General features: G+C 46.1%; 1 pseudogene; it reads right to left on the bottom strand.

Annotated features, from left to right (window-relative positions):
* Positions 1-1,198: 1,198 nt before the first annotated feature.
* The window catches only part of LOC121844095, a 91,919-nt pseudogene continuing 78,528 nt past the window's right edge, over positions 1,199-14,589 (bottom strand).

Below are 14,589 nucleotides of genomic sequence, written 5' to 3'. Positions count from 1 at the left end.
ACAGCTGTGAGGGTTTCTGGGTAAGTCTCTAAGAGCGATTACAGCTCTGAGTCTTTCTGGGTGAGTCTCTAAGAGCGATTACAGCTGTGAGGGTTTCTGGGTAAGTCTCTAAGAGCGATTACAGCTGTGAGGGTTGAATTGAATTGTGCAACATTTTCCTATTATTATTTTCTAAATTCTTCAAGCTCTTGTCAAATTGGTTGTTGATCATTGCTAGACAACCATTTTCAGGTCTTGTCAAATGAGTTGTGGATCATTGCTAGACAACCATTTGCAGGTCTTGTCATTGATTGTCACGTAGATTTAAGCCAAAACTGTAACCTGGGTCCTCTCAGGAACATAGGTTATCGTCCTGCTGAAAGGTGAATTCATCTCCCAGTGTCTGGTGGAAAGCAGACTGAACCAGGTTTTCCTCTAGGATGTTGCTTGTGCTCCAGTGACTGGGTGTATTGATACACCATCCAAAGTCTAATGTATAACTTCACCAAGCTCAAAGGGATATTCAATGTCAGCTTTTTATATTTTTCACCCATCTACCAATAGGTGCCCTTCTTTGTGAGGCATTGGAAAACCTCCCTGGTCTTTGTGGTTGAATCTGTGTTTCTGAAATTCACTGTGCGACTGATAATTGTATGTGTGAAGTACAGAGATCAGGAAGTCATTCAACTATCAGGTTAAACACTATTATTGCACACAGAGTGAGTCCGTACAACATATTATATGACTTGTTAATAAGCACATTTGAACTTGTAGGTAGGCATATTATACTGACTGACTCTAGACATGTCAGCTTCTCATTTATACTGACCGACTCTAGACATGTCAGCTTCTCATTTATACTGACTGACTCTAGACATGTCAGCTTCTCATTTATACTGACTGACTCTAGACATGTCAGCTTCTCATTTATACTGACTGACTCTAGACACGTCAGCTTCTCATTTATACTGACTGACTCTAGACATGTCAGCTTTTAATTCATTTGTTAAAAAATTCTAAAAACATCATTCCACTTTGTCATTCTGGGGTATTGTGGGTCGGCCAGTGACACAACATCTCAACTGAATAAGGTGCTCTGATAGTTCTGTGAACACTTGTGAAGGTCTAGACGTTGTAAACTTCTACATGTTCAAACATTTATTTCAATAAAAATCAAACAACGATAATCAATAAACGCGTGTGGGAATTCCTGACTCACCTTGAACCCGTCGAAGACGAAGGCGTGTTGGTCAGAGCCCAGCTCCTGGTCCGGTAGACAGCCGGGCCGTGCCCAGCCGACCCTCATCTCGCCTGACGTCAGCACCTCAAACTCAAAGTACCACTTCCCAGCGTTCACACAGTACGTCTTCTCAGCTCGGAAGATACGGAACCGCTCAGCAGACATGTTACTGGTGTCTGCTCTGGCTGCTGGAACAACAGGGTCAGATAACATGTTACTGGTGTCTGCTCTGGCTGCTGGAACAACAGGGTCAGATAACATGTTACTGGTGTCTGCTCTGGCTGCTGGAACAACAGGGCCAGACAACATGTTACTGGTGTCTGCTCTGGCTGCTGGAACAACAGGGCCAGATAACATGTTACTGGTGTCTGCTCTGGCTGCTGGAACAACAGGGCCAGATAACATGTTACTGGTGTCTGCTCTGGCTGCTGGAACAACAGGGCCAGATAACATGTTACTGGTGTCTGCTCTGGCTGCTGGAACAACAGGGCCAGACAACATGTTACTGGTGTCTGCTCTGGCTGCTGGAACAACAGGGCCAGACAACATGGTACTGGTGTCTGCTCTGGCTGCTGGAACAACAGGGCCAGACAACATGTTACTGGTTTCTGCTCTGGCTGCTGGAACAACAGGGCCAGACAACATGTTACTGGTGTCTGCTCTGGCTGCTGAAACAACAGGGCCAGACAACATGTTACTGGTGTCTGCTCTGGCTGCTGGAACAACAGGGCCAGATAACATGTTACTGGTGTCTGCCCTGGCTGCTGGAACAACAGGGTCAGATAACATGTTACTGGTGTCTGCTGGAACAACAGGGTCAGATAACATGTTACTGGTGTCTGCCCTGGCTGCTGGAACAACAGGGTCAGATAACATGTTACTGGTGTCTGCTCTGGCTGCTGAAACAACAGGGTCAGATAACATGTTACTGGTGTCTGCTCTGGCCGCTGGAACAACAGGGCCAGACAACATGTTACTGGTGTCTGCTCTGGCTGCTGGAACAACAGGGCCAGACAACATGTTACTGATGTCTGCTGAAACAACAGGGTCAGATAACATGTTACTGGTGTCTGCTGAAACAACAGGGTCAGATAACATGTTACTGGTGTCTGCTGAAACAACAGGGCCAGACAACATGTTACTGATGTCTGCTCTGGCTGCTGGAACAACAGGGCCAGACAACATGTTACTGATGTCTGCTCTGGCTGCTGGAACAACAGGGCCAGACAACATGTTACTGATGTCTGCTCTGGCTGCTGGAACAACAGGGCCAGACAACATGTTACTGATGTCTGCTGAAACAACAGGGCCAGACAACATGTTGCTGATGTCTGCTGAAACAACAGGGCCAGACAACATGTTACTGGAGTCTGCTGAAACAACAGGGCCAGACAACATGTTACTGATGTCTGCTCTGGCTGCTGGAACAACAGGGCCAGATAACATGTTACTGGTGTCTGCCCTGGCTGCTGGAACAACAGGGTCAGATAACATGTTACTGGTGTCTGCTGGAACAACAGGGTCAGATAACATGTTACTGGTGTCTGCCCTGGCTGCTGGAACAACAGGGTCAGATAACATGTTACTGGTGTCTGCTCTGGCTGCTGAAACAACAGGGTCAGATAACATGTTACTGGTGTCTGCTCTGGCTGCTGGAACAACAGGGCCAGACAACATGTTACTGGTGTCTGCTCTGGCTGCTGGAACAACAGGGCCAGACAACATGTTACTGGTGTCTGCTGGAACAACAGGGCCAGACAACATGTTACTGATGTCTGCTGAAACAACAGGGTCAGATAACATGTTACTGGTGTCTGCTGAAACAACAGGGTCAGATAACATGTTACTGGTGTCTGCTGAAACAACAGGGCCAGACAACATGTTACTGATGTCTGCTCTGGCTGCTGGAACAACAGGGCCAGACAACATGTTACTGATGTCTGCTCTGGCTGCTGGAACAACAGGGCCAGACAACATGTTACTGATGTCTGCTCTGGCTGCTGGAACAACAGGGCCAGACAACATGTTACTGATGTCTGCTGAAACAACAGGGCCACAGGGCCAGACAACATGTTACTGGTGTCTGCTCTGGCTGCTGAAACAACAGGGCCAGACAACATGTTGCTGATGTCTGCTGAAACAACAGGGCCAGACAACATGTTACTGGAGTCTGCTGAAACAACAGGGCCAGACAACATGTTACTGATGTCTGCTCTGGCTGCTGGAACAAGGTTGGTTAACCAGGGTAGTGTAATATCCTATACTATACTCTGACATTAATACACAACCTGTTGTAGGTTGGTTAACCATGGTAGTGTAATATCCTATACTATACTCTGACATTAATACACAACCTGTTGTAGGTTGGTTAACCAGGGTAGTGTAATATCCTATACTATACTCTGACATTAATACACAACCTGTTGTAGGTTGGTTAACCATGGTAGTGTAATATCCTATACTATACTCTGACATTAATACACAACCTGTTGTAGGTTGGTTAACCAGGGTAGTGTAATATCCTATACTATACTCTGACATTAATACACAACCTGTTGTAGGTTGGTTAACCAGGGTAGTGTAATATCCTATACTATACTCTGACATTAATACACAACCTGTTGTAGGTTGGTTAACCAGGGTAGTGTAATATCCTTTACTATACTCTGACATTAATACACAACCTGTTGTAGGTTGGTTAACCAGGGTAGTGTAATATCCTATACTATACTCTGACATTAATACACAACCTGTTGTAGGTTGGTTAACCAGGGTAGTGTAATATCCTATACTATACTCTGACATTAATACACAACCTGTTGTAGGTTGGTTAACCAGGGTAGTGTAATATCCTATACTATACTCTGACATTAATACACAACCTGTTGTAGGTTGGTTAACCAGGGTAGTGTAATATCCTATACTATACTCTGACATTAATACACAACCTGTTGTAGGTTGGTTAACCAGGGTAGTGTAATATCCTATACTATACTCTGACATTAATACACAACCTGTTGTAGGTTGGTTAACCAGGGTAGTGTAATATCCTATACTATACTCTGACATTAATACACAACCTGTTGTAGGTTGGTTAACCAGGGTAGTGTAATATCCTATACTATACTCTGACATTAATACACAACCTGTTGTAGGTTGGTTAACCAGGGTAGTGTAATATCCTATACTATACTCTGACATTAATACACAACCTGTTGTAGGTTGGTTAACCAGGGTAGTGTAATATCCTATACTATACTCTGACATTAATACACAACCTGTTGTAGGTTGGTTAATCAGTGTGATCATTTCTCAAAACAAATCCATGGATCTCCACATCAACTAAAACTGTGTGTCTTGAAGGGTACTAAAACTAGCTAGCAATAGCCAGGCGCCACAGCTATCTCCACAGCTAGTACCACAGCTATCTTCACAGCTAGCATCACAGCTATCTCCACAGCTAGCATCACGGCTATCTCCACAGCTAGCACCACAGCTATCTCCACAGCTAGCATCACAGCTATCTTCACAGCTAGCATCACAGCTATCTTCACAGCTAGTACCACAGCTATCTCCACAGCTATCTCCACAGCTATCTCCACAGCTAGTACCACAGCTATCTCCACAGCTAGTACCACAGCTATCTTCACAGCTAGCATCACAGCTATCTCCACAGCTAGCATCACGGCTATCTCCACAGCTAGCACCACAGCTATCTCCACAGCTAGCATCACAGCTATCTTCACAGCTAGCATCACAGCTATCTTCACAGCTATCTCCACAGCTAGCATCACGGCTATCTCCACAGCTAGCGCCACAGCTATCTCCACAGCTAGTACCACAGCTATCTTCACAGCTAGCATCACAGCTATCTCCACAGCTAGCACCACAGCTATCTCCACAGCTAGCATCACAGCTATCTTCACAGCTAGCATCACAGCTATCTTCACAGCTATCTCCACAGCTAGCATCACGGCTATCTCCACAGCTATCTTCACAGCTATCTCCACAGCTAGCATCACAGCTATCTTCACAGCTAGCATCACGGTTATCTCCACAGCTAGCGCCACAGCTAGTGCCACAGTAAAAGCTATATTAAAATGATCTATGTCTGGGTGTTTACACAGACAACTGCTGCATGCTCCTGCAATATAACAGTAAATACAATCATGTCACGAGGAAACAGACATCTCCCTGTGCGTCATAAAAGCCCCTCTGAACAGACTAGTGGGTCAACTCGTCATTGGGCTTATATAAGAGACTCTGCAGGGTTTTATGTCCTGTTGGTCACTGATGAATGAGGGAGAGTAAGGGTATTGTCACTGTCAGGGGTAGTGGATTTAACCCAGGTCTCTGATGTGGAGGGAGAGTAAGGGTATTGTCACTGTCAGGGGTAGTGGATTTAACCCAGGTCTCTGATGTGGAGGGAGAGTAAGGGTATTGTCACTGTCAGGGGTAGTGGATTTAACCCAGGTCTCTGATGTGGAGGGAGAGTAAGGGTATTGTCACTGTCAGGGGTAGTGGATTTAACCCAGGTCACTGATGAATGAGGGAGAGTAAGGGTATTGTCACTGTCAGGGGTAGTGGATTTAACCCAGGTCTCTGATGTGGAGGGAGAGTAAGGGTATTGTCACTGTCAGGGGTAGTGGATTTAACCCAGGTCACTGATGAATGAGGGAGAGTAAGGGTATTGTCACTGTCAGGGGTAGTGGATTTAACCCAGGTCACTGATGTGGAGGGAGAGTAAGGGTATTGTCACTGTCAGGGGTAGTGGATTTAACCCAGGTCTCTGATGTGGAGGGAGAGTAAGGGTATTGTCACTGTCAGGGGTAGTGGATTTAACCCAGGTCGCCGATGTGGAGGGAGGTGAGGTAGAGTGTTTGGACTGAACCATAAAGGAGGTGAGGGGTGTGTGAGGTAGAGTTTGGACTGAACCATAAAGGAGGTGAGGGGTGTGTGAGGTAGAGTTTGGACTGAACCATAAAGGAGGTGAGGGGTGTGTGTGTGCTTTGACTGTACCATGGTCCTGATCCGGAGCCTCCAGGTTGTATCCGTACCCCAGCAGGGTGCGGACAGCCTCCCTCAGACTGTCCTTGTTGGACTTCTTGGTCCTCTCGTCCAGCAGAGTGTACGGAACCAAGCGGGGGTTCCTACGATTCTTCACATCCTTCACAAGGAAGGGGGAGATAGTTAGGACTTCATAAACACACTGAACTAAAGAAGAGGAGTTAGGACTTCATAAACACACTGAACTAAAGAAGAGGAGTTAGGACTTCATAAACACACTGAACTAAAGAAGAGGAGTTAGGACTTCATAAACACACTGAACTAAAGAAGAGGAGTTAGGACTACATAAACACACTGACCTAAAGAAGAGGAGTTAGGACTACATAAACACACTGACCTAAAGAAGAGGAGTTAGGACTTCATAAACACACTGAACTAAAGAAGAGGAGTTAGGACTTCATAAACACACTGAACTAAAGAAGAGGAGTTAGGACTTCATAAACACACTGAACTAAAGAAGAGGAGTTAGGACTACATAAACACACTGACCTAAAGAAGAGGAGTTAGGACTACATAAACACACTGACCTAAAGAAGAGGAGTTAGGACTTCATAAACACACTGACCTAAAGAAGAGGAGTTAGGACTTCATAAACACACTGAACTAAAGAAGAATAGGACTTCATAAACATATCAGAAAGATAAGTACCCTTAGTTTTATTTATTGTTTCTCCTGACTGGACATTTTCTACCCTGCAAGTCATTGGATGTGAGTTAACTACTTTATAAACGCAAAGGCAAATATGGAAGGCCTTACCCCTCTCACCAGACTAACCCTAACCCCCTCTAAAACAATATATACACCAGACTAACCCTAACCCCCTCTCACCAGACTAACCCTAACCCCCTCTACAACAATATATACACCAGACTAACCCTAACCCCCTCTAAAACAATATATATACCAGACTAACCCTAACCACCTCTAAAACAATATATACACCAGACTAACCCTAACCCCCTCTAAAACAATATATACACCAGACTAACCCTAACCCCCTCTAAAACAATATATACACCAGACTAACCCTAACCCCCTCTAAAACAATATATACACCAGACTAACCCTAACCCCCTCTCAAACTATATATACACCAGACTAACCCTAACCCCCTCTAAAACTATATATACACAAGACTAACCCTAACCTCTAGACTTGCTCTGTACCAGACTAACCCTAACCCCCTCTAAAACAATATATACACCAGACTAACCCTAACCCCCTCTAAAACAATATATACACCAGACTAACCCTAACCCCCTCTAAAACAATATATACACCAGACTAACCCTAACTCCCTCTAAAACAATATATACACCAGACTAACCCTAACTCCCTCTAAAACAATGGATTCACCAGACTAACCCTAACCCCCTCTAAAACAATATATACACCAGACTAACCCTCACCCCTCTAAAACAATATATACACCAGACTAACCCTAACCCCTCTAAAACAACATATACACCAGACTAACCCTAACCCCTCTAAAACAATATATACACCAGACTAACCCTAAACCCCTCTAAAACAATATATACACCAGACTAACCCTAACCCCTCTAAAACAATATATACACCAGACTAACCCTAACAATATATACACCAGACTAACCCTAACCCCCTCTACAACAATATATACACCAGACTAACCCTAACCCCTCTAAAACAATATATACACCAGACTAACCCTAACAATATATACACCAGACTAACCCTAACCCCCTCTAAAACAATATATACACCAGACTAACCCTAACCCCCTCTAAAACAATATATACACCAGACTAACCCTAACCCCTCTAAAACAACATATACACCAGACTAACCCTAACTCCCTCTAAAACAATATATACACCAGACTAACCCTAACCCCCTCTAAAACAATATATACACCAGACTAACCCTAACCCCCTCTAAAACAATATATACACCAAACTAACCCTAACCCCTCTAAAACAACATATACACCAGACTAACCCTAACCCCTCTAAAACAATATATACACCAAACTAACCCTAACCCCTCTAAAACAACATATACACCAGACTAACCCTAACCCCCTCTAAAACAACATATACACCAGACTAACCCTAACCCCCTCTAAAACAATATATACACCAGACTAACCCTAACAATATATACACCAGACTAACCCTAACCCCCTCTACAACAATATATACACCAGACTAACCCTAACCCCCTCTAAAACAATATATACACCAGACTAACCTTAACAATATATACACAAGACTAACCCTAACCCCTCTAAAACAATATATACACCAGACTAACCCTAACCCCTCTAAAACAATATATACACCAGACTAACCCTAACCCCCTCTAAAACAATATATTCACCAGACTAACCCTAACCTCTAGACTTGCTCTGTACCAGACTAGAAGCCTACCTATGTGTCTCCATGACAACCATAGGCTGTTGTGTCAGGCTGTCAGCCTGGTTTCACTACCAGGATAATTCTCAGGACTTTTAACAGCATGTGTCTTAACACACTTGATGAATAACCCTGACAGCTGTAATCCTGCATGTAGCAGTCCTACCAGTCATCCCCTCTCCTTCCTACCCGTCATCCCCTCTCCTTCCTACCAGTCATCCCCTCTCCTCCCTCCATGTAGCAGTCCTACCAGTCATCCCCTCTCCTTCCTACCAGTCATCTCCTCTCCTTCCTACCAGTCATCCCCTCTCCTTCCTACCCGTCATCCCCTCTCCTTCCTACCAGTCATCCCCTCTCCTTCCTACCAGTCATCCCCTCTCCTCCCTCCATGTAGCGGTCCTACCAGTCATCCCCTCTCCTTCCTACCAGTCATCCCCTCTCCTCCATCCATGTAGCAGTCCTACCAGTCATCCCCTCTCCTTCCTACCAGTCATCCCCTCTCCTTCTTACCCGTCATCCCCTCTCCTTCCTACCAGTCATCCCCTCTCCTTCCTCCACGTAGCAGTCCTACCAGTCATCCCCTCTCCTTCCTACCTGTCATCACCTCTCCTTCCTACCAGTCATCCCTTCTCCTTCCTACCAGTCATCCCCTCTCCTTAATACCAGTCATCCCCTCTCCTCCCTCCATGTAGCAGTCCTACCAGTCATCCCCTCTCCTTCCTACCAGTCATCCCCTCTCCTCCATCCATGTAGCAGCCTACCAGTCATCCCCTCTCCTTCCTACCAGTCATCTTCTCTCCTCCATCCATGTAGCAGTCCTACCAGTCATCCCCTCTCCTTCCTACCCATCATCCCCTCTCCTTCCTACCAGTCATCCCCTCTCCTTCCTACCAGTCATCCCCTCTCCTTCCTACCTGTCATCCCCTCTCCTTCCTACCTGTCATCCCCTCTCCTTCCTACCAGTCATCCCCTCTCCTTCCTACCCGTCATCCCCTCTCCTTCCTACCAGTCATCCCCTCTTCTCCCTCCATGTAGCAGTCCTACCAGTCATCCCCTCTCCTTCCTATCAGTCATCCCCTCTCCTTCCTACCAGTCATCCCCTCTCCTTCCTACCAGTCATCCCCTCTCCTTCCTACCAGTCACCCCCTCTCCTTCCTACCAGTCATCCCCTCTCCTTCCTACCAGTCATCCCCTCTCCTTCCTCCATGTAGCAGTCCTACCAGTCATCCCCTCTCCTTCCTACCAGTCATCCCCTCTCCTTCCTACCAGTCATCCCCTCTCCTTCATACCAGTCATCCCCTCTCGTTCCTACCAGTCATCCCCTCCCCTTCCTACCAGTCATCCCCTCTCCTTCCTCCATGTAGCAGTCCTACCAATCATCCCCTCTCCTTCCTACCAGTCATCCCCTCTCCTTCCTACCAGTCATCCCCTCTCCTTCCTACCAGTCATCCCCTCTCCTTCCTACCAGTCATCCCCTCTCCTTCCTACCAGTCATCCCCTCTCCTTCCTACCAGTCATCCCATCTCCTTCCTACCAGTCATCCCATCTCCTTCCTACCAGTCATCCCTTCTCCTTCATACCAGTCATCCCCTCTTCTTCCTACCAGTCATACCCTCTCCTTCCTACCAGTCATCCCCTCTCCTTCCTACCAGTCATCCCCTCTCCTTCCTCCATGTAGCAGTCCTACCAGTCATCCCCTCTCCTTCCTACCAGTCATCCCCTCTCTGTCCTACCAGTCATCCCCTCTCCTTCCTACCAGTCATCCCCTCTCCTTCCTACCAGCCATCCCCTCTCCTTCCTACCAGTCATCCCCTCTCCTTCCTACCAGTCATCCCCTCTCCTTCCTACCAGTCATCCCCTCTCCTTCCTACCAGTCATCCCCTCTCCTTCCTACCCGTCATCCCCTCTCCTTCCTACCTGTCATCCCCTCTCCTTCCTACCAGTCATCCCCTCTCCTTCCTACCAGTCATCCCCTCTCCTTCCTACCAGTCATCCCCTCTCCTTCCTACCAGTCATCCCCTCTCCTTCCTACCTGTCATCCCCTCTCCTTCCTACCAGTCATCCCCTCTCCTTCCTACCCGTCATCCCCTCTCCTTCCTACCAGTCAATCCCTCTCCTTCCTACCATTCATCCACTCTCCTTCCTACCAGTCATCCCCTCTCCTTCCTACCAGTCATCCCCTCTCCTTCCTACCAGTCATCCCTTCTCCTTCCTCCATGTAGCAGTCCTACCAGTCATCCCTCTCCTTCCTACAAGTCAATCCCTCTCCTTCCTACCATTCATCCACTCTCCTTCCTACCAGTCATCCCCTCTCCTTCCTACCATTCATCCACTCTCCTTCCTACCAGTCATCCCCTCTCCTTCCTACCAGTCATCCCCTCTTCTTCCTACCAGTCATCCCCTCTCCTTCCTACCAGTCATCCCCTCTCCTTCCTACCAGTCATCCCCTCTCCTTCCTCCATGTAGCAGTCCTACCAGTCATCCCCTCTCCTTCCTACCAGTCATCCCCTCTCTGTCCTACCAGTCATCCCCTCTCCGTCCTACCAGTCATCCCCTCTCCTTCCTCCATGTAGCAGCCCTACCAGTCATCCCCTCTCCTTCCTCCATGTAGCAGTCCTACCAGTCATCCCCTCTCGTTCCTACCAGTCATCCCCTCTCCTCCCTCCATGTAGCAGTCCTACCAGTCATCCCCTCTCCTTCCTACCATTCATTCCCTCTCCTTCCTATCAGTCATCCCCTCTTCTTCCTACCAGTCATCCCCTCTCCTTCCTACCAGTCATCCCCTCTCCTTCCTACCAGTCATCCCCTCTCCTTCCTCCATGTAGCAGTCCTACCAGTCATCCCCTCTCCTTCCTAACAGTCATCCCCTCTCCTTCCTACCAGTCATCCCCTCTCCTTCCTCCATGTAGCAGTCCTATCAGTCATCCCCTCTCCTTCCTATCAGTCATCCCCTCTCCTTCCTACCAGTCATCCCCTCTCCTTCCTCCATGTAGAAGCCCTACCAGTCATCCCCTCTCCTTCCTCCATGTAACAGCCCTACCAGTCATCCCCTCTCCTTCCTACCAGTCATCCCCTCTCATTCCACCTCTGTAGTGGGCCCATAAGCACCTCTGCATAAGCACCTCTGTTGTGGGCCATCAGTACCTCTGTAGTGGGCCCATCAGCACCTCTGTAGTGGGCCCATCAGCACCTCTGTAGTGGGCCCATAAGCACCTCTGTAGTGGACCCATCAGTACATCTGTAGTGGGCCCATCAGTACCTCTGTAGTGGGCCCATCAGAACCTCTGTAGTGGGCCCATCAGTACCTCTGTAGTGGGCCCATCAGAACCTCTGTAGTGGACCCAGTAGCACCTCTGTAGTGGGCCCATCAGTACCTCTGTAGTGGGCCCATCAGTACCTCTGTAGTGGGCCCATCAGCACCTCTGTAGTGGGCCCATCAGCACCTCTGTAGTGGGCCCATCAGTACCTCTGTAGTGGGCCCATCAGTACCTCTGTAGTGGGCCCATCAGTACCTCTGTAGTGGGCCCATCAGTACCTCTGTAGTGGGCCCATTAAAGATGCCAAGGGTCCTATACAATTTTCTTTGGGCGGCTGTTGAGCTGTTTCAGCACCCTGGTCAACGCCCCCACCACCCCCACCCCCACCCTCACACTGCTGCAGCCCGGCTGCACACACAAACACACACACCTTTGGGTGACACACCTGCTGGATGCCGTAGGTCCAGCCCTGGCGTATGCGATCCCTGGCCCACACATTGTGAGCGTTCTCCGCCAGCTTGTCCACCATGGCCTCCTGGGTAGAGGCCAGCTTGATGTGCCCCAGGTCCATAGGAGCAGGCTTGTAGCCACTAGACAGCTCATAACTGGACCAGAGAGGACGCATGGACACATAGAGAGAGAGAAAACATTAGTCTAGGGAGACGCTGTTGGATGGGAGAAAAATAGTTTGGCGTGAGAATGTTCACCCATCTGTTGAAGGACTAGGTTCAAATATTAAAACAGTCCCCCATCTGGTAAAGGACTAGAATAAAACATTAAAACAGACACCCATCTGATAAAGGACTAGGATAAAACAGACACCCATCTGGTGAAGGACTAGGTTCAAATATTAAAACAGACCCCCATCTGGTAAAGGACTAGGTTAGAACATTAAAATAGACACCCATCTGATAAAGGACTAGGTTAAAACATTAAAACAGACACCCATCTGGTAAAGGACTAGGTTAAAACAGACACCCATCTGGTAAAGGACTAGGATAAAACAGACACCCATCTGATAAAAGACTTGGTTAAAACATTAAAACAGACACCCATCTGGTAAAGGTTAAAACATTAAAACAGACCCCCATCTGGTAAAGGACTAGGATAAAACATTAAAACAGACACCCATCTGGTAAAGGACTAGGTTAAAACATTAAAACAGACACCCATCTGGTAAAGGACTAGGATAAAACAGACACCCATCTGATAAAAGACTTGGTTAAAACATTAAAACAGACACCCATCTGGTAAAGGTTAAAACATTAAAACAGACCCCCATCTGGTAAAGGACTAGGATAAAACATTAAAACAGACACCCATCTGGTAAAGGACTAGGTTAAAACATTAAAACAGACCCCCATCTGGTAAAGGACTAGGATAAAACAGTATAACAGACACCCATCTGATAAATGACTAGGTTATAAAACATTAAAACAAACACCCATCTGGTAAAGGACTAGGATAAAACAGACACCCATCTGGTAAAGGACTAGGATAAAACAGACACCCATCTGATAAAGGACTAGGATAAAACAGACACCCATCTGATAAAGGACTAGATTAAAACATTAAAACAGACACCCATCTGATAAAGGACTAGATTAAAACATTAAAACAGACACCCATCTGGTAAAGGACTAGGATAAAACATTATAACAGACACCCATCTGATAAAGGTTAAAACATTAAAACAGAAACCCATCTGGTAAAGGACTAGGATAAAACATTAAAACAGACACCCATCTGATAAAGGACTAGATTAAAACATTAAAACAGACACCCATATGGTAAAGGATAAAACAGACACCCATCTGGTAAAGGACTAGATTAAAACATTAAAACAGACACCCATCTGATAAATGACTAGGATAAAACAGACACCCATCTGTTAAAGGACTAGATTAAAACATTAAAACAGACCCCCATCTGGTAAAGGACTAGGATAAAACCTTAAAACAGACACCCATCTGGTAAAGGACTAGAATAAAACATTAAAACAGACACCCATCTGATAAAGGACTAGATTAAAACATTAAAACAGACACCCATATGGTAAAGGACTAGGATAAAACAGACACCCATCTGGTAAAGGACCAGGATAAAACATTAAAACAGACAGCCATCTGATAAAGGAGTAGGTTATAACATTAAAACAGACACCCATCTGATAAAGGACTAGGATAAAACAGACACCCATCTGATAAGGACTAGGTTATAACATTAAAACAGACACCCATCTGGTAAAGGACTAGGATAAAACAGACACCCATCTGGTAAAGGACTAGATTAAAACATTAAAACAGACCCCCATCTGGTAAAGGACTAGGATAAAACATTAAAACAGACACCCATCTGATAAAGGACTAGATTAAAACATTAAAACAGACACCCATATGGTGAAGGACTAGGATAAAACAGACACCCATCTGGTAAAGGACTAGATTAAAACATTAAAACAGACACCCATCTGATAAATGACTAGGATAAAACAGACACCCATCTGGTAAAGGACTAGATTAAAACATTAAAACAGACCCCATCTGGTAAAGGACTAGGATAAAACATTAAAACAGACACCCATCTGGTAAAGGACTAGAATAAAACATTAAAACAGACACCCATCTGATAAAGGACTAGATTAAAACAT

Source organism: Oncorhynchus tshawytscha, unplaced genomic scaffold, assembly GCF_018296145.1.
Source record: "Oncorhynchus tshawytscha isolate Ot180627B unplaced genomic scaffold, Otsh_v2.0 Un_contig_3982_pilon_pilon, whole genome shotgun sequence".
In the NCBI taxonomy this organism is placed as follows: Eukaryota; Metazoa; Chordata; class Actinopteri; order Salmoniformes; family Salmonidae; genus Oncorhynchus; species Oncorhynchus tshawytscha.
This window is presented reverse-complemented; position numbering and strand designations above follow the sequence as displayed.